This window comes from Trachinotus anak, unplaced genomic scaffold (assembly GCF_046630095.1).
Source record: "Trachinotus anak isolate AG129_WGS33_773 ecotype Australia unplaced genomic scaffold, CSIRO_AGI_Tana_v1 ptg000032l, whole genome shotgun sequence".
Classification (NCBI taxonomy): domain Eukaryota; kingdom Metazoa; phylum Chordata; class Actinopteri; order Carangiformes; family Carangidae; genus Trachinotus; species Trachinotus anak.
The window spans coordinates 16,029,225-16,048,648 of record NW_027273883.1 but is presented as its reverse complement, the minus strand read 5'-3'; the positions used below and the strand labels follow the sequence as shown (position 1 = coordinate 16,048,648).

At 40.9% G+C, this 19,424-nt stretch overlaps 1 protein-coding gene across 4 annotated transcripts in view; it reads right to left on the bottom strand.

Moving 5' to 3' along the window:
• The window catches only part of LOC139613770 (zinc finger protein 616), a 34,745-nt gene that overhangs the window by 6,763 nt on the left and 8,558 nt on the right, over window positions 1–19,424 (bottom strand). For 2 of the 4 annotated variants that reach the window (XM_071470648.1, XM_071470649.1), the window contains exon 1: window positions 93–422. The gene's annotated coding sequence lies outside the window, so the exon portion shown is untranslated. Of the gene's footprint in view, window positions 1–92; window positions 14,273–14,360; window positions 14,428–15,091; window positions 15,177–19,424 lie in introns of those variants that run through there. The other 2 variants (XR_011686823.1, XR_011686822.1) reach the window with 2 other exon arrangements.

Sequence of the window (19,424 nt, the reverse complement as noted above, 5' to 3'; positions counted from 1 at the left end):
AGGGACAACTAACGTTAGCAAGCTAGCTGCCATGACCTATGAAGCTGCTGCTGCTGCACAATAACCAACCGCTCGTATCTTCACCAACTCACCAGGCACAGGAGCCTTAACGATGTCCTTCAAAGCGGAGCCACAATGGCTGAGCGGGAGGAGGGGGAGACACGGCTCGGCACACATCTGTCCATGCAGAGGCACAAACTCTCGAGGGAAAAGCGGCTCAGCAGAGCTTTTGTGGGGAACAAATGTGATGCTGTGCCAGGAGGAAGAGCACCAAGAGCCGCAGCTGCAGCAGGCGCGGAGCGACAATGTAGGTCTATACCGCGCAGGCGCAGTTAACCCGTGCTTTTCAGGAAAGCTTCAGGTTGTGCGCCGCCGTGCCTGCGGTGCGCTCAGGGTGCGCTGCGATCTGGTGCTGTGGCCACAATAGGAAAAGCAGGTCATGTGAGGCGATCTGTACCACACAGACGTTTGCCCACGTCCAGCAATTACACTTTTGCATTTGAATTTTACCTAATATGTGTAAAATTAGGTGTGCTATGTGCGTGTTAGGGGCCCTAATAATGCCTGAGAAGATTTTTTCCTGCCTACCAGGTGCCAAGAGCAGTCTCAGATTTTGGGTTGCATGCAGACACACAAATTGGGCTGCAGATGCTTGTAGACTTGGAAGAAATTTACGTTATACATGCCCTCTTAACAAGACACAAAACATGAATTGGCCTTCAACTAGTAATTATTGATTAGCTTTTAACTCAGGGTCCCTATAAGATTGGGACTCCAATTTAGATGTCACCTTAATGCCCCTATAATTTCAGTTTATGATATGCTTTGATGGTGCACACAGTGACAAACTTAATTTGCAGTTTATTAAATTCTCACAAACTATGTGCCATATGGTGAACCCTCTGTGGGTCTGGCGCCTTGAAGCACTTATCCATTTACCCAGCTGGTGATTCAGCCTCCACAGCCTTAGCCAATACTGCTCTTTAAGATGAAAATGGAAGAGGTGCTCAAGTTCAGGTATCTTAAGGTGCCATTCTTGACTGAGGGTATCTTTTGCAAGAGACAAGGGACTAGTAAGGCAGTCACAGTATAGTATATTAACTGTGGTGGTGAGGAGAGACCAGAGGCATTGAGCATGGCTCTTGATTGAATGAGTGACAGCACCAACTTTCACTTGCAATTAGAGGATTTGAGCACAAGTAGAACAACTCACACTGTAAATAGTTGGTTGTGGTGGCAATTTCTTTAAATAATGGACTCACTCAAGAAAAAGTCTTCTGTGAATTTATTCAACACACTTGCAAATGGACTACAACCAGTGACATGGAATGTGAGAAGCCTTAAGCATATACAGGATGTCAAACGCTGAGAGCCGTTTCCTCTCACCTTGGTCTACTTTTATACATATCTCACACGGGTGCATATCATCAAGTTGTGGCATCTCTTAGAAACAGAGGAATAGATGTTAGCTTGACACGGAGCGTAAGAGAATCACAACTCCATACTTGGTAAACGGCCTTGAAAAGGTACAGGAAGAAATGTACTGGGTTGGGAAAGACCTGTAGCGCTGCTGTGAGTGCTGAATCCTAGTTGCACTTAGCTGAACTTTATTTGCACTCTATTTTCCACTACACTAATATAAGATTGTTTGCATACCTAAGGATGACGCCCCCAGGCACCTTTCTTGGAAATCAATCAACTGAAACGAGACCCAGGAGATTCAGCACACAGTTCAAGGAGGACAGCTTCTCGGCTATGGGAAAAGCCCACTTTTCTTGTATCCTGGGCATTTTTTTATTTGAATCAAGGTCAAGACCGTGAATAACAGGACAAACTGATGGTGTTGGTGGTGATGATTTATTAACTTCACTCATTACTTGATCCATTTGACTTACATTCAGATTTCCACTCTGCTGGGTTGGTCTTTTATGATGTCAAATGTAAAGCTGACCAAGCAGAGTAGCAAACCACTCCCCTGAAACTACATCAGGATCTTGTTTGGGGGAGTAACTGTGACCCAGGGTGTAGATCTGGACTTAGGTTCCTGATATTGTCATTCAGACTGGAGTGTGGGCCTTGATTTTGTAAAAACTGGCCCAGAACATACATGTCCATTCAATAATTAGGCACTGGCCAAATCAGAGAGATCCAAATGGCATACATTTATTAACAGTTATTAGCCTGCTTTCCTAACTTGAGGTACAGAAGGTTCAGTCAGTTCCAATGACCAGATAATCTGAGCTGCCTCTCCAGTACCTTACAAACATACATATCACAGTGTTGCCCAGAACTCACACTGCCTTACATTGCCTTACTCTTATTTGTTTGAATTAAGACAAACAATGTAACAATGCTGCTGGGGTGAGATGAGACTGAAAACTGTGGCAGCTTCTTCTCTGAAATGTACTTGTAATATGCAACAGGACTTGTGTTTTGACTTGGCAAGGCTGTGCCAGCTTGCTCTGAAAATGGCAACAGTCCTTCCTCTTACGCACAGCTGTTTCCATTCAACTTAAGATGCAAGGACATTTTCCTATACAGTGATGCTGTTTATGAACTGTATCTACATTTTCAGGATATGAAGATGGCATTCATGTTGTTTACTTTTCCAAACTACTGCCACATCTCATATACACCTTCTGGGGATCTGCTGCTCTGGCAGGTATAAAGATGTTTAAAGTTGTGGACCATGCAATGGCCAGTTCTTCTTAAAGTTATTAACTTAAACACTCTTGATGGTGTGATCCATTCAAGAAGTTGGAAGCTTGGTCTTTAGGTACTTCCCTAGCAATCTGCAGCTAAGAAAAAACAAACCAACACAAATTCGAATACAGTAGCTGAAACCCATCTTGATCATGACTTAATTTAGAGGTAATAACACAATATATCTTATGACACGGTGGAAGATTATAACTGTGAACTTACTTATCTGGTTTGGCTCTGCTCAAGAAGGATTTTGGAAAGAAGTGCATTTTCAGTGAGTACTGGTTCACTGAGTGGAGTAACCATTCACTGTGTCTCTACAAGAGAGGAATTTTCTTCCTCCTGCTTGAGAGAGTGACAGGGCGGCTCTCGGGTCCATGTTTCCTGATCTGGTTCAGTGCATCAGGATTTTGCTTTTCACTAGCAGGCATTAGTGGATGGGATGAGAGTCACTTATATTGAAAATTTGTCTTGTAAAATTCAGTTGTGGGGCAGATCAGTGGGACTGTTTTCACAAAACCTTTTTTAAGAAAATAAAAGTACATGGTATGGTGACCAAACCAAAAACCCCATATTATTAGGGTGATGCGGCACCTATGAAACTGTACACCAGCTGAGAGATATTCCAGACAGAAGGCTCAGCCAATTAATTGAACCAGATAAATCCACTTTTCATCCAAGCATAAGAAAAAAGGCACTTTTACAGAAAACAGGATTACTCTGTTATGACTGATAGAAATCCTAAAACTAACCTGCTGGGGTGCACTCTGTGGGATAGCGCTAATGTAACCATCATTCATCCAGAGTGAAGCAGTATTTTCTGTATCTCATTACACCTTACACCTACATTATAAATTGTTTTTTATGACAATATCACAATATGATATGGTTAGGATTACCTACTGATATGAAGATAAGGTTTGCATCAGTGTTAATCCATGCAAAGCACTTAAAATGTATCTTTAAATGTATCTGAAAAAGTATTAATGCTTTATGTATTTCAATATAATTCAGTTTGCAATGAAAACCACAAGGAAAGATAATCTTAGACCATGACTGAGTTACCACCAATAAATCTACTTTCAGATGTCTTTCAGGTGAATAAGAAGAAAGAAATGAAAATGGAATTATTAGACGGCATTTTAGGGTAAATGAAGGCAGCAAACCAATATATTTCGAACACCCATCTATTTTCTGTACCTGCTTATCCTGTTCATGGTCTATAGCCTATACCAGCAAGCATTGAATAAGAGGTGTGTTGCACCCTGATGTGTTGCCAGTTTAACACACATACTGTAGACAAACACAGTTTTAAGTCCTCCTTAACCTGCTTGTCTTAGACTGGAGGAAACAGGAGAACATACAAAGGCCCCAGGCAGCTGCTTGAGTCAAACTACAATCATCTTCCTACAGTGCTAATCACTGATCTACCACATTGCCCTTACACACTTTGGCGACTAGATTGTCATCTCCCAAGTGGCATACTCTAATTTATTTAACATTTTTTGTAGTCTCATAAAAGTAAACCGTTATATTTAGCCAAACTCAGTGTTCAAAGCTCTGACTTAAATGCAGTTTACTGTTTATACCTGATGACTGACAGATGATTTTTAGCACTTCTAATAGCCACAGAGCTGGTCTGAAACCAAGACAATCACTATAGATCTATAGATAATAGAATTTTGCTCCAGTAACTGGCACTGTTGATGTACAATATTACAAAAATATCTGCTGTTTTTGTTCGCAGCAGTAGTATTTACTCATAAACAAAACAGCATTTTTATTCCTCATACTAAATGCTTTATATATGATGCTCTGTGGGTGTTTATGTTAGAGATTCTTCTATTAATTAGGCTTCAGGTCTGTGATTTAAAATGATGCACCCTCAGTTTCACCGCTCATGTCAGCTCTAATATGGGTTAGTGAAACTTAAATCAACTGTTTGCGTTAAATGACATGGCTTTTGTAAAAATCCAACATTTCTTGAGTTCCTTTCTGTCAGCCTCCGCCATAGAACACAAAAATTGTAAACAAGACCAACAAGATGATTTTCTAGTTGACTTTACTTCTTAATTGAATGCATCAACTTAAATTTCTTAACAAAAGTAACATCCTTGGGTTGTGAAAAGGATATTCAATTACTAGTCTTTTGAGCATCTGTACAAGATACTTATCAATATCAAAAACTGCAACACATGAGCAACACAGTGAAATTAACAGAAAATTACAAATTTATCTATAGTACATGAATAATCATACCATAGAAAATACCAGTAGATTAAAACAACTAGTTTGAAGTCTATTTTACATATTGGCAACAAAACTTGCTAAAACTATTTTAAAATAAATGTCAAACATCAGAAATATCTGATTTTATCCAAGACATTTTATAAACATTTTATCCCATCATGCTTTGTCTGTATTCATCACAGAATAATAAACAGCTTTATACAACAAATCTGTCATAGATTTACAAACACTGTCAAGAAACTGTTGCTCATTTACTGTATACAAATCCCAATATTGGAACTAAAAATATCTATAAAACAATGTCAATAGAAACTCAGGAGAAGATATTCTGTCATAGTGGCATGAGTGAAGAGCTTTGTAAGTAATATAACAAGGACCAAAATACAAATTTATCTTGTGATTGCAAGTGAAGGTACAGTCAGATGTAAGGCATGGAATTTGAAGTTACAGTTATTCAGGGGGAAGATAAGGTAGATGGTATTTAACAATCATTACTGAGAGGAACCAGCATGAGTCTGTTGATGTTCTTCTAGTAGATGAGGAAAAGCAAAGGCTTTGTCACATTCTGTGCATTCATATACAACTTCACCAACATGACTTTCTTGGTGCTGCTTAAGAAGAGACCAGTGGCTGAATGACTTGTAGCACATATCACAGCGGTATTTTCCAACTTCTTTTTCAGCATGCAGTCTCATATGCAAAGACAGATCTTGTGCTGTATTGAATTCGGAGTAGCACTGGTTACATCTCAACTTAATTTTGGCCAACCGAGCTGCGTTTTGAGCAGCCAATTTTAAACGATGCCTTCGCTCATGCTCTTTCAGGTACCGTCGCGCTGCAAAAGTTTTTCCACAAAGCCCACATTTGAATGGCTTCTCATTTGGGTGTTGTTTATTTTGGTGCTCCAAGAGACCACTTTTGGAGGAGAACTGCATTGAGCAACGAGGGCAATTGTACAAGTCATCTCCAGTAACATCAATCTCCTCCTCGTCTCCTGCTGCTTGATAATAGGTTGGAGGGGACACCTTAGTTGATGGTTTTGAGTATTTGGACTCCGTTATTGCATGCTGTTGATGGGAACAGTGGTGCGCGCGGAAAGCATCGCTTCCCAAAAAGCTCTGGCCACACTCTGTGCATTCAAATGCAGTAGCTGATGTCAGATGATGCAGCTCATGTTCTTCAAGGTTGCTTGCAGAGGGAAATGTCATATTGCAAATTTTGCATTCAAATGTACTATCAGAATGTGTGGGGAAATGTTCAATCAGTTCAGTGGCACTGGCAAAACACTGATGGCAAACTGGACATATGAACCCGTGTGAAGGTCCTCCATCTATACTTTCAGTGTTGTGTATAATTTTTGCTGCAGTATCAACATGGGTCTTAAGATGGCTGAGGAAGTGCAGAGAGGAGGAAAAACTACCGTTGCACTGATTACACGGATATTCACTTCTCGACCATGATAGTTGATGTGTGATCCTGTGCTTTTTCAGGTGAGATGCATGCAGAAAGTGCTTATCACAGTCTGAACATGAGTATGGTCGCTCTTTGGCTGCCATGCAACCATGCTCTGAGAGCTCTTCTGGGTCTCTGTAACGCTCATTACAAACACCACAGCGATATTTAAGTTCTTTGGTGAATACTAATGAGCTTTCAGAAAGCGATGGAGAATTTTCATACTCTGCCCTTGAAAGTGAAGGTGGGGGATGGTCACCTGACTTGGAGTGGCTTTTCCGATGCTCAGCTCTACTACTCTTGGAGAGGAACACACGATTGCATATATCACATGGGAAGTTCTCTTCACGGTGGGTAGTCATGTGCTCTGCTAACTGTGAGGGTCCTGTGAAACTGAAGTGACACTTAGAGCAACGGTATGGACGGCTCTTGCCATGAGTATGCTTATGCTTACGCAGTGCAAAGAGAGAGACAAAACCCCTGCCGCATGCCTGACACTGAAACTCTGACTTGTGCATTCGTTGATGCTGCTGCAGCTGGGATGCCTGGAAAAAGCATCGACCACATTCCTCACATTCATGTGGTTTTTCTCCCAGGTGACACCGCTGATGATCCTCAAGACTTTCTGATGTCGGGAATGTCTTGCCACACACATGACACGGGAAGTATGGTGCAGAGTCTGAGTCACTGTCCTCACTGCTGTTATTTTCATCCTCATCACTTTCGCCAGTTGTACTGATTTGACTGCTGGATTGTTGTTCAGTGTTGCCCTTTTCCTGTAAAGTACTTGCAAGATCTTTCTGCTCTTTTTGATGCCACTTTCTATAGTGTCTTGTCAGGGATTTTTTGACTGAATAGGCCTTGTTACAGAAACGACAAGTAAATGCATCATCTGGATGGTCTTCACTGTAATGATTACATAAAGATGGTCTTGTCCAAAACCTTTGATTGCACAGTTTGCAAACATATGGTCTATTTGGGTCATGATAAGTTCTGTGGATTTCCAGATCAGATAAGGTGTAAGCAACCTTGGAGCAGTCAGGGCAAGGATATTTCTGGTCAAATCCATGTGTCTTCATGTGTTTTTCAAGATTTCCTTGACTAGTGCATACCCGTCCACACTCTGTGCATGTATTGCGCTTTTTCTCTTGTTCCTGTCTTCCATGGTCTTCAAGGTGACTAATAAGCAATAAGCCATCTGTGAAGCTCTTATCACATTCTGAACATTGGTACTGCACAGCTTTCTTCTCTTTACTTGAGCTGCTTTGTACCTGATTCCCTTCTACATTTTTTGAGGATTCTTCCATTAGGTCATCTTTGCAGGAAAAGTTGGTCTGCAAAACCCCAGTGCCAGTTGCTGTGGGGCCTTCTTTGAATACTAGAACAGAGTCAGCCAGTGCAAAATCAATCTCTGCTTTCAAAGGGACTTCGAGCTGTTGGGTTGTACTTCTCCCTGAAATATGTCTAAATCTACATTTCCTGTAGTGATTACGGAGAAGACTTTTATTCCAGAATCCTTTCTTGCATGTTTTACAGCTAAAAGGATGCTCCATTGAGTGTACACCCAGATGCCCAGTTAGTCCAGCTTTGCTTCTAAAGGACATATTACACTCTGGGCAGAAAAACCGTTGGGGTGCATCACCATCTAGCGCTGTATCTAATTTACAGATTACATTAGCACCATCACTAAGCCGTTTGTCACAAATCTCCTCCAAAGGCTCTTCTTTGATGTTTAGTATATTTGACAGGTGGTGTTGTAGGGGTGCAGTGGAGACTGGTGGAACCACTGTTTCCAGTTTGTGTGCATTTAAAAAATGCTCTTGGAGCTGCGAAAAAAGCAAAAACCGAGAACTACAGTATGCACAAGAAAAGCCTTTTGGTGGGCTTTGTGAGGTTGACTGAAGGCTTTGGCAAGCTGTCGACTTTGATGAGCTTGGAGTGCAATTTTTTTTGTGATCTGCAAGCTTGACTTTGGAGAAAAATCCCCCACACCTGTCACAGAGCACTTTTTTTTGCTGTTGCTTCTTAGTGCACTTTGCAAAATGACGTTGTACATAGTCCTTCCTTATAAATCTCTGACCACAGTACTCACAAGCAAATGGCTTCTCTCCTGTGTGCAGACGGGTGTGCACACCTAATTGCCAGCTGTTTCCAAAAGCACGGGGACAATAACTACATACATATTTGTATTTTTTGTCAAAACAAGGCTTGATCCTCTGCAGAATTCGATTTCTCACCCCATGAAGCGGTTCTGTCACATTTTCTGTTGGTGGATTCGTTTGTGGTGGATTAGTTGGTGGCAGAGAAGCATTTGTTTCATTGGAGGTCTTTCTGCACTTGTTCATCCTCCGATGCTTCTTGAGAGATTTTTCATGAGCGAATGAGGAACCACAGCGTGTGCACTTGAATAACTTTGTAACATGGAACATAGTGACATGTCGGGAAAGTTTAGACTGAGATGAGAAGCTTCTTGAACAGACTTTGCACTCGAATGTCTCCTGCCTTTGGATAGGCTCAATGCCAAACTTATTTTGCCATCCTTTGCCAACATCATCTAAACTGATTTTGGGAATACAGACTTCCAGTCGTGGTCTTTTGCCTTTACAACGAGTCTGATGTACTTTCAGATGGTCATACCTTGAAAAGCAGCTGTCACAGGCTTTGCAGCGATATGGTTTCACTTCGTTATGTGTCAAAATGTGACGTCTCAGGTTTCGTGATTTCAAGAAAGTCTTGGTGCAGAATTTGCACTTGTACTCAGCTTCACCTCCTGCTTGCTTCTCTCTGAGAGTTGGCATGCTTGACAAGTTTGCTGCAGCATCATTTTTGACTTTTGATGGCCCCTCTTTGTAAACTCCATCACAGAAAGCTTCATGCTGCAAACACATTGTCTGACTTCCATATCTGTGGCCACAATGCATACATGCATAGGGTTGCAAACCAGTATGTGACACAAGATGCCTGAAGAGTAACGATCTGTACCTGAACCTCTGTGTACAGTAGGAGCATTTGAAAGGAAGCATCTTGGTTGCATTGGACTGTAAAGGCATTTTATGGACACTCTGGTTTGTCTGAGAAGCGCTTTTACTGAACTCATCATTTGAAGAGCCAGTGCTGATCTCTGTAGTCCCTCCACAGTTCTTCTGATGTTGATTTAATTTTCTAAATCCAAAGTACTGGCCACATCTTGAGCACAGAAGGAGAGAGTTTGTCCTGTGGCCTCGGTGATGATTTTTCAGGCGGATCTTCTTATAAAATGTCCGTGGACAATAAGAACACCGATGTGGTCTCTTTGCATTAGTGTTGGACTCCATTACGACAAAATGCCTTGTTTGAGCAGACAAACACCTCTCACTGTGAAGTTTAAGGTACAAGTTGCGGTAAAACTGTTTCCCACAGTTTGTGCAAGAGAAGGGCTTGTCTCCAGTATGTTTGATCATGTGACGCAGCAAATAGCGCCGACTAGCGAAACTATGCTTGCAAAATGGACATTGGTTTGACGAGGACCCAGATATGTGTGTAAGACAATGTTTTCTTAGTACTTGAGGATCATCAAATATCTCTTTGCATAAGGAACATTGTAGCTGCTTTGGTCCACTATGCTCTTTCACAGATTCAGACCTCTGGGGTTTTAATAGTGCTCTATCCTCAAACTGAGGTGTCTTTTTTTCTCTATTTCTGTGGGTGCCAAGATGCCTAAGGAGATATACAGGATATTGGAACTGTAGATGACAGTCTGGGCATTGAAGTTTTCCCCTTTTAAGATGTGAGCTTCTGTGCTGGATCAGTTCTCCAATAGTTGGAAGAATCTTTCTGCAGACAGTGCACTGTATCCTCCTCTGGTGAACAGTTTTATGACCAATCAGATGTGCACGTTTCTTGAATCCTTTTCCACATTCCAGACAGCGGTATGGTCTTTCACCACGGTGATTGCGCTCATGTTTCTTTAGTGACTGTGATGTACTGAAATATTTTCCACAAAATTTACAGTTCAGTACAAGACTGCTATTTGTTTCAGTTGATTTTAAGTTATCCTCACTCTCTTCAGTGTTTGTACCACTCAAAGTCTCTGATTTAGACATAGTGAACACGGAATTCCTGTACCTGAACATTTTGCCAGTGAGTTTAAACATCTCGTGTTTCTTCATATGTCTGTATTTTCCGGATGCATGACAAAAAACTGCTGGACAAAGATTGCATTTATAACGTGGAACAGCCTTGAGGCCTGTTATAGCTGGGGTGTCTCGTTTTTTCTGTTCATTTTCCTTTGACAGTGTTTTCTGTTCATTTTCCTTTGACAATGTTTTCTGTTCATTTTCCTTTGACTGTGTTTGCTGCTCACTTTCCTTTGTTATTTTCTGTCCGGCATGATGCCTCAACTTTGCCCTCTCTTTGGCAAGCTGATTAAGACATTCTCTGAGGCATATTGCCTTAATATGTCTATATCGGTTGGATGGTAAAGTAAAAGAAGCATGGCACAACGGACATCTATATTTACCACCAACCTTTTCTTTGCCACCGCATATTGTATCTCTCACACAATCACGCAAATGCCGAGCTCTGTTGTAGGAGTACTTGAAAAGCCGTGGACAAAGAGGACATTTGTATTTTCCTCCTGACTCATTTTCTACTCTCCGAGTTTCCTCATCACTGTGTTTTGTGGTACACTTACTTGATAAATCTGCCAAACTCTTTCCCTCGTGTAAGTTGTAGAAGTGCTTTTTGGCCTTCTCTGCAGTTGAGAAGCTTTTACCACATAACTTACACAGGTTAGTCTTGGAGATGTCAACAAGCTTTACATAACATTCAGGTAGATTTGCATATGGTTTGTTCTTTACCAAGTCATTTTGTGGTGGCATTTCAGTTTCACTGGTAGCCGCATCAGAATTTGCAAATGAATGTTTTGCAGGCTTGCATCTACCAGGTATACGCTTGTGTCTTTGAAGGGTACCAGCCTGTGCAAAATATAATCCACATTCATTACACCTAAAAGGTGTTTTGCCAGTGTGGGTCCGCATATGTCTGATATATTGAACTAGTTTTGAAAATATGAGTCTGCACTTCACGCACCTGTGGCGGCCATGGCGTTTTCTTTTTTTTTGTAAGCTAGAATCAGAAGAGATCCAAGGGCTTTCTCTGGTGATATCACATAAATGTTTTTCTGCTTGCTCAGTCCCCATCAAATAGAGATTACAAGTCTTGCAAAACTGAAAATTATGCACTGAATGGCAACAATGGTGGTGTTCAATTAGGCTATCTACGTTGTCAGTTGTGTGTTGGCAATGTCCACAGCGATATGAGGTACTTATTCCATTTACTGACCCTAAGGTCTTCAATATTACAACAGGCTGCAGATGTTGTCTCATTTCTCTAGAAGACTGTAGTAGTATTTGTCCTTCTGTGTGGTCAACACTGTTCCTGTCAAGTTTGGCCACAGATGCTTCTTTATATTTACAAGTGCCAAGTCTTGTTTCATCTGTGTCACATGAAGAGTCTTCTCTCGACAGAGGTTCACCATACAGCATGTCAGGCGCTAACTGCCCCTCTGTAGATGTGTCAAACTCTTCAAATGACTCTCTTGCATTTTCTGCTACAACTCCACCAAGACCTTGTGGTTCTAGGACGCCTAGTGGAGTTTTATTCAGTAACTGTTCTGGTGAAGAGGTTGCATTTGTATTCCATTCCTTTTTTAGACACAGATTCACATCTGTGCTTGCAGCGTTTGACTGCAAACAGGATTCTAAACTTTGAGAAACACTTTGTTCATTACTGTCACAAGTCACAGCAGTGCTACTACATTCAGATTTTTTAGAGGTTGTATTTGTCTTCTCTGATTGACTTGCCCAGTCTTTTTCTACACAAGAGTGTATTTTTGTGGTTGAGTTGTCTGCCAGTAAGCTGAGTTCTGGATGATCAGCAACACTTTTCATGTTTTTGTCACTAGTATCAATAGAAAGATTGTCACTAGTGACACCAGGAACACTACAGTCTGGATCTGTAGAAGAGGTTGTAGTTTTCTTCTCTGTTGGACTTGTAATTTCCTTTTCTAGACAAGGATTTATGTCTGTGCTTGAGATGTCTGCCTGTAAGCTGAATTCTGGAGTATTAGCAGCACTTTGCTCTTTCCTGTGACTAGCATCAATTGAAAGACCACCACTAGAGACACTACAACCGCTACACTTTGGATCTGGAGAAGAAGTGGTGTCTGTCCTCTCTGCTGTACCTGTCCATTCTTTTTCTACACAGGGATTTGTGTCTGTGTTGGAGCTATGTGACTGTAAGCTTGATTCTGCAAGACTAGCAACACTTTGCTCTTTCTTGTCATTGGCATCACTCAAATGACCATCAGTCATCACAGCAGGCCTCCTACAAATCTTGTCCTGCGGTACGCGTTCATAAGACTGATGCTCAGGTAACTGCAAATAGGATTCAACATCATGAGTGTTGCTTTTCAAGGTACTTGTGCATTCACTCAGTTCATGAGGAGCATCTTTTGAATCTGACACCTTGTTATTGGGTGGACCTGAAGATTTAGAGGTGTTTGACTTAATTTCTTTCTCCTTACAGCCACTTTGCATATTTTCATCTCGACCCTCGGAGGAGTTGGAAATTGGGGTGCTCTGCTTATCAAAAGTCTCATTCTCTAATGAACCTGATTCTTTTCTTTCCCTTTTTAGGACTTCACTTTTGTTCTGCTTGTCCTGTCTCTTAATTTCATTTTTATCATGTGTGGAGTTGAGATTATCAGATCCCTCATTTTCCTCATTGAATGATTCCTTCATTTCCTTAATTAGTACTTTTTCTTCTAAGTGATCTTGTTCATTGATAAATGTAGTTATGATATTTGGAACAGTTGAAGTGATCTGTTCCTCATCATTACCATCTGGGCACTCCTCTAACCCATCACTAGTCAAGTTTTTATCGCCACTTACTGGGATGTCTGAATGATTTGCTTGCATGTGATCTCTCTCTACATCCACCTTTTGTTTCAGATCTTGACAACCATCACTATCATTCCTATCCTGTACAGTCTCACCCCCTGTAGTTGCCACCATGTTAGAAGATGTAAAGGACTTATTGTGTCCTGTGTAAGATTTGACATTTTTTTCTGGACTTTCCATCTTGCCTTGTGAACTTCCAACTATGTCTTCTCCTGTCGTCACATTTGATGAACTTGGCATAGTTACATTAGTCTCTGACATATTAGGGCACAGACTCTCAGTCGGAAACATATTTCTAGTTTGGCTGAAGAGCCATTCAGATGAATGGTGTCTCGTACTAACATCAGTTTTAGGTTTTGGAACGGAATTACTTGCCATGAATTTACAAGAGGGCCTGGTTTCACCAACGTCTGCATCTGAGCAGCTACTGACATCTGAGTAGTCCTCAAGAAACGATGTAGCTAGTATTCCACAGTCTTGCTTAAGTCCTTGTAAATCTGTTGCAAAAGATGAGGGAAAAGATCCTGATGTTGGTAATCCATCCGTAGCAAAATCCAAGTTATCACGATTTCCACAACTTGGCAAGTAATCTTTTTCCATTTGTTCTCCATCAGCTTGCCATGGTGTATCCCTGTAGTATCTTTGATAAACACAGCCTGAAGTGGAATTACTAGTACTGGAATTTGAGTAATAGTTTGAGTCGAGGTTCGAGTCTGTAGCAGGGCCTTCATTTGACGCTACTGTGTCGGTGAAGTCATGATGCCCAATGAAGTTCTCTAAATGTTGTGAAAGACTTCCTTCTGACTCTGATGTCCTTCTCAAGGTTCTTGGATCAGATGGTAGAGGTGGGAGGTTATGAAAGTATGAATCCCACCCATGAGCCATTCTCTGCATGGACTGGATGTTACGGCTTATTTTACCCAGTCCTGAAAACACAGAGAAGCATAGCTATTAAAGCAATTACAATCCATATACAAAACATTTGCCCAATAATTGAATAGAAAAATCACTCACCTTTTCTTAACACCTAATGAAATGCAAGGACTAGCCAGGACAGTATGAATTACATCTGACTGGGAACCTGTAAAAAACGGATTATTTCTATTAATATGAGCACTTTAAAGACACCAAAAAGCTAAAATAATAACAAAAAAACCCCCAAAAAACAAAAATCATGGTCTCTGGGTGGGGTCTTGGAGAGGGCCCTGCTAGCAAACTCAAGAGTCACATAGCTCAAAGACTTCAACAATCTAGACAACAACAGAGAAACCTGAATAGTAATTGGAAGGAATGGCCTGCCTGCTTTGCACTTGCGTGGTGCTTTGTTAATGGGTCTCTCTGCTAGTCATGGACTTTCCAAAACACCAGATTTGAGTATAAAGTATTGCGTGAGAGTATTTGGTTCCAGAACACCTTAAGACGAAGGCTGACCATTGACTTTGTAGTTGTTTTATCAAATCTGGGGCCACGTGTCTTGCAAACATGTTTGAAGAGTGAAGCAGATGTGTTAACTGATCATCACCATTGTGTGGGTCAGTTAGGCAGATAAGACTACCAGACAGACCTGAAAAACCCAGACACGTTGCAAGAGTGAATTAGGAAGACCTGGCAGTTGCATGGTTACACGGTTACAAGAACTTTTTTCCCATATCCCAGGGAGGTCAGGGACAATTAATCAAAAGGGGGCATGTTCAAATCGTACAATGGCAATACAAAAGGTCATCAGTGCCTGCTGATTCTCTTACCCAAGAACCATTTGGTGGACACCAACAGCATAAGGAAGCCACAAGCTGAGGAAGATGGCTTTTTGGGCTTGGCTGACCTATGGAACTCCAGAATGGACAAATCGATAAACAGGAGGCCAAAAGCATCTGTGGTTTCAACAAAAACTTGGGTATGGGATGAGTTTGGTGAGGCCTTTTAAAAGAGCTTTTGTAAAATCATTCAGTACTCAGGGTAAGCCTTATCCCATGTTTAGCCCTACATTAATTCTGTGTGAAAGAACACAGACATCTCATTCATTAATATGAGACCAGTCTGTTAATGCAGTGAGGGTGCCAATAAGGGGGGCTCTGGCAAAAAAAAATATGCAGCATTGTTCTGATTAACAGTTGATCAACGCTTACCTATTGCTCCAATGCAATGTCATTTGGCAAGGTGCTGTGTTGGCAAGTCACAGATATTCAAGTGCACACTTCCAGTGGATAACTTATATGAAAGGTGTATTTCTACTACTTAGGGGCATACCTGGTGATCCCTGCACCAAAAGAAAGAACAGTTGCCACTTTCCAAAATTTGGTCTGTGTATCATCAATGTTTTTCTTATAGATAGATAGATGACTTTATTCATCCCCGAAGAGAAATTAGTTTATGTGAACACCAGATTACCCATCTCTCTTGCATGGGTGGGTTGGACTCAACCAAGGCCATCCCGTCCCATGGCAGGAGATCCAAGGCCATACCCAGAACATGCTTGAATGCTTAAATATTCCAACTGGCCTGGGAAGGAATTTGGATTCTTAGGTAAAGCAGGAGGATGTAACCAATGAACTGGGGAATTTCGGGTACTTTACTTCATAGACTCGAATAAGTATCAGCCTTCTGCGAAGGACAGAGACTGGGGACAGATGTCAATTTAATGGAATAGAATCCTTAACATAGTCACATATGTTATATGTTAAGAGAAATAAGGGAACAGACAATCTTAAAGGTAGGATTAGCAATTCAAGACCAATACAGTGAACATCTCCTGACAGTCTGGTAACTAAGTTCTGTGTGTGCTGAAAGAAATCCTAGTGTACGTACACAGCTCTGGCTCTGTAAATTGGAAACAAACTGACTTGGATTGAGTCACACAACTGCATTCCAACGAGTTAGCAACAGGGGTTGTTCATGCTCATGCACAGGGAAGGAAGAAGAGAAGTGGGTAAATGAGGGAAAGGGGGGCAGTGGAAGCAAAAGATGAGAAATCTGGCACATGCTAACAGAAAGTGCCAATTTAAGGATCACAAGGGGAAGGAGAAGAGGCAATCTACCCTTCCATTTTTTTCCAGAACCAGACAATGGAGTTTTGAATGGGAATGTATTATTTTGTCCTTTTTGCTTATGTTTGTGGTAGCTAATTCCAACTGGTTCATAAGCAAGCGGGTACTGATGCCTGGTAACTGGGGCTGCTTGATTATGGCAAAAATCATACTCACGATTATTTTGATTAATATTGCCATTATGTAACACAATTACAATTTACTTTGGAAAGACCACACATTTATTTATTGTCTTTTAACAGTGGACTAGATAGATCATAATTCACATAGCATTTTTTGTTTAATGTGTAAGAAAGCTTAGTGTGCAAGCAACACACCAACCCTAGCAGCAAACTTGCTGATAGTTAAGATGACATCAAGCACTACAAAAAAAAGAAGAAGAAAAAACAAAACAGATTTCAAAGCAAATAATGTTGTGTCTATGTAGTTTTTTCTGGTTATACAGGATATTTCAGAGCACAGATACTGTAGACAGACCTGTCACATGTCCAGGTGCTGGACCGCAGCTACACTGCTTATGGGGATGAAAGAATGAGCGCAGCTTCCAATAAGTTTTAAAACCTGCAATCACCTATCGAAGCATCTTACCAAAAGTGTAACTTTTACAGTAGCACAACCTGGGGATGCACAGAAAGGCAAACTTGACTGGCGGTGGAAATGGTGCCAATCAGCTTTTATTAGCGGGGTTGCAGGCATTTAAAAACCCGCTTGTACTCGCTAATTAAGGTGGAAAAAGGCTATAAGTTAAAGATATCTGAGAGTGGGATAGCAGCCAAACAAAGCATGGTCTCTCCTGACTCTATATAAAAAGTCTCTTACCCTGCAAACTGTTCAAGACGAATGTGGCACAATAATCATGCTATCTCAATTATCATGTTTTTTATAATGGATTCCTAAATCGTAATCGAAAATAAAATTAGATGAATCATCCATCCATACAGGTAACATTACATTTCTTGCCCATGGACATTTGGTTTACTTTCTTGTTTGCCAAGACATGTGTTGGTGTACTGTTGGTATAGTAGCAGAATAGTTGTGAGTATTACTGTATGAAACTGTAACGCCATCTCTGCATGTTAGCTTGGCAGCAGCAACTGTAGTGACAGTTTGCTGTCTCATTGTTTGCTCTGTATCATGGTACTTGTCCATACAATGTGCTAAGGGTTTTGTGCTAAGACCTAAAAACACAAACTTTGCTCACAGAGTGGATAAATTTGGTTGGATGAATAATTCAAAATACTATGCCAGGTAATGTCACCTTCCGTGCTAGCTAGGCTATAAACGTACAGTCCTCTCTAATGTCACTGTAGTTGTGTAAGAACAATCTTAAAAACTAACTCAAACTAGTTTTTACCAAATACTAGTTACAGGTTTTTGGATGCTGTATCCGTGTGCATGTTGTTTGATTGATGATGTTTTTGGCTGGAGCGCAACAGCGGGGCAAGCCCTGTAATCACAAATGTCCATGACTGACTGACTGACGGTAATTTCACCACTGCTCAACAGAGTGCCAAGCCGCAGTCTCTCTGGTTACCCGGCTGCTCGGGAACTGCAGGGAAGCAGAGGAGTGCCTAAATACACAATACATTGAACCTAGCCTCCATTACAGCAAATAAACTACTTTCATTACACGTATCATTATTACTAAAGGAGGCAGAGGAATAAGTAACATTAGACACACCAAGCAGAGAGAGCATTAGAGAGGGAGGGAGAGAAGTCATCAGTAACAAGGCTTTGTACTAACTGCTGTGACAAATTCTACAAATCAGAGAGAGTTAAGTCTGCCTCTAATAAAAGTCTTATGTTCTGGAGTTGGAAGTAAATAAAAGCTAAACTATTGTGGATTCCAGACAGTGACTGTGCTCTGACTGAAATAAAGGCAAAAGCCTTAGAAAATAAATGACTTAAAAAAAGAAAGATACTCTCTCTTAACTTTCTCAGAGTGATTATTTTCTAATACATCAGAAATCACAACTCCATCTTTGTCTTTCTTAAATGTGGTCCCGCCACATACAAGGTTTTGACCTAGTCTTGTTAATTATAAGGTTTGTTTTGCTTCAGCTATGAGGAAGAGTATCCATGTCATATAAGATGCACTGGATTCTACCATTGTCCCTGAATTTGGGGGGCGGAGCTTCAGAAAGAGCACTGTAATGCTTGCTGTTGAGTTCTCGAAAATCATCAATCCTAGCTGCCTGTAAAAGGAAAATATTAGCACCCGTTTTGCATTTTATTTTTGGAAGATAATAAAACCGCATTGGTGGCTTTCAAGATCATTCCCGTCAAATTTTATGCTACATGTGTATCCATGGTAGCTTTGTTGATAGATCTTCAAAATCGACCTTCAACTTGACCTGAGAATGAAAATTTATGGCAAGAAACTGTCAATCCCCTTTTCAAATCTTTGATTAGTGCAGTTAGCTATTTACCTCTGTCTCAAGCAACAAAGTTGGTAGAGGATGACTTATTGCAAAGCTCACTGTAAATTAAAGCTATGTATTATTTTGTTTGGAACACAAACAAAGCATACAGAGGGACTAAGATGTGACTAGAATCCACTGCTGTTAAACCGAGTTGCCTACTCCTGCCATCTTCTAGCCATCAATAGCATACAATGCACAATATCACTGCCTCTGCTTTTATTGTAGACCAATACTACACTGGCAGCGGAACGACAGATTTTGCAAACCAGTACTATGCTGTATTAGCAGGAGTTTCAACACTGTGGTAAAGTTATCGTCTGACTGGTAAAAGTGACCCTGCTCATCAGGGCCGACCATATCATCCCACAGTCTTGCGGGGCCCCTGATCTTTTAGAAATTATAACAATGGCAGCAATAGATCATATGCTAATCCATGGCTCATGCTTCAGCAATCATACACAGAAACTGAGGACCTATTGTGTGTACATGCTTTTAATTAATGATGTTGGAAAATAAGGATAAACAGACCTACTGTCCACAAATTATTCATGCTTGCTTATTTCCACTAGATCATTTTTCTCTTCAGACTAGGCCAAACAGCTAAAGGAATA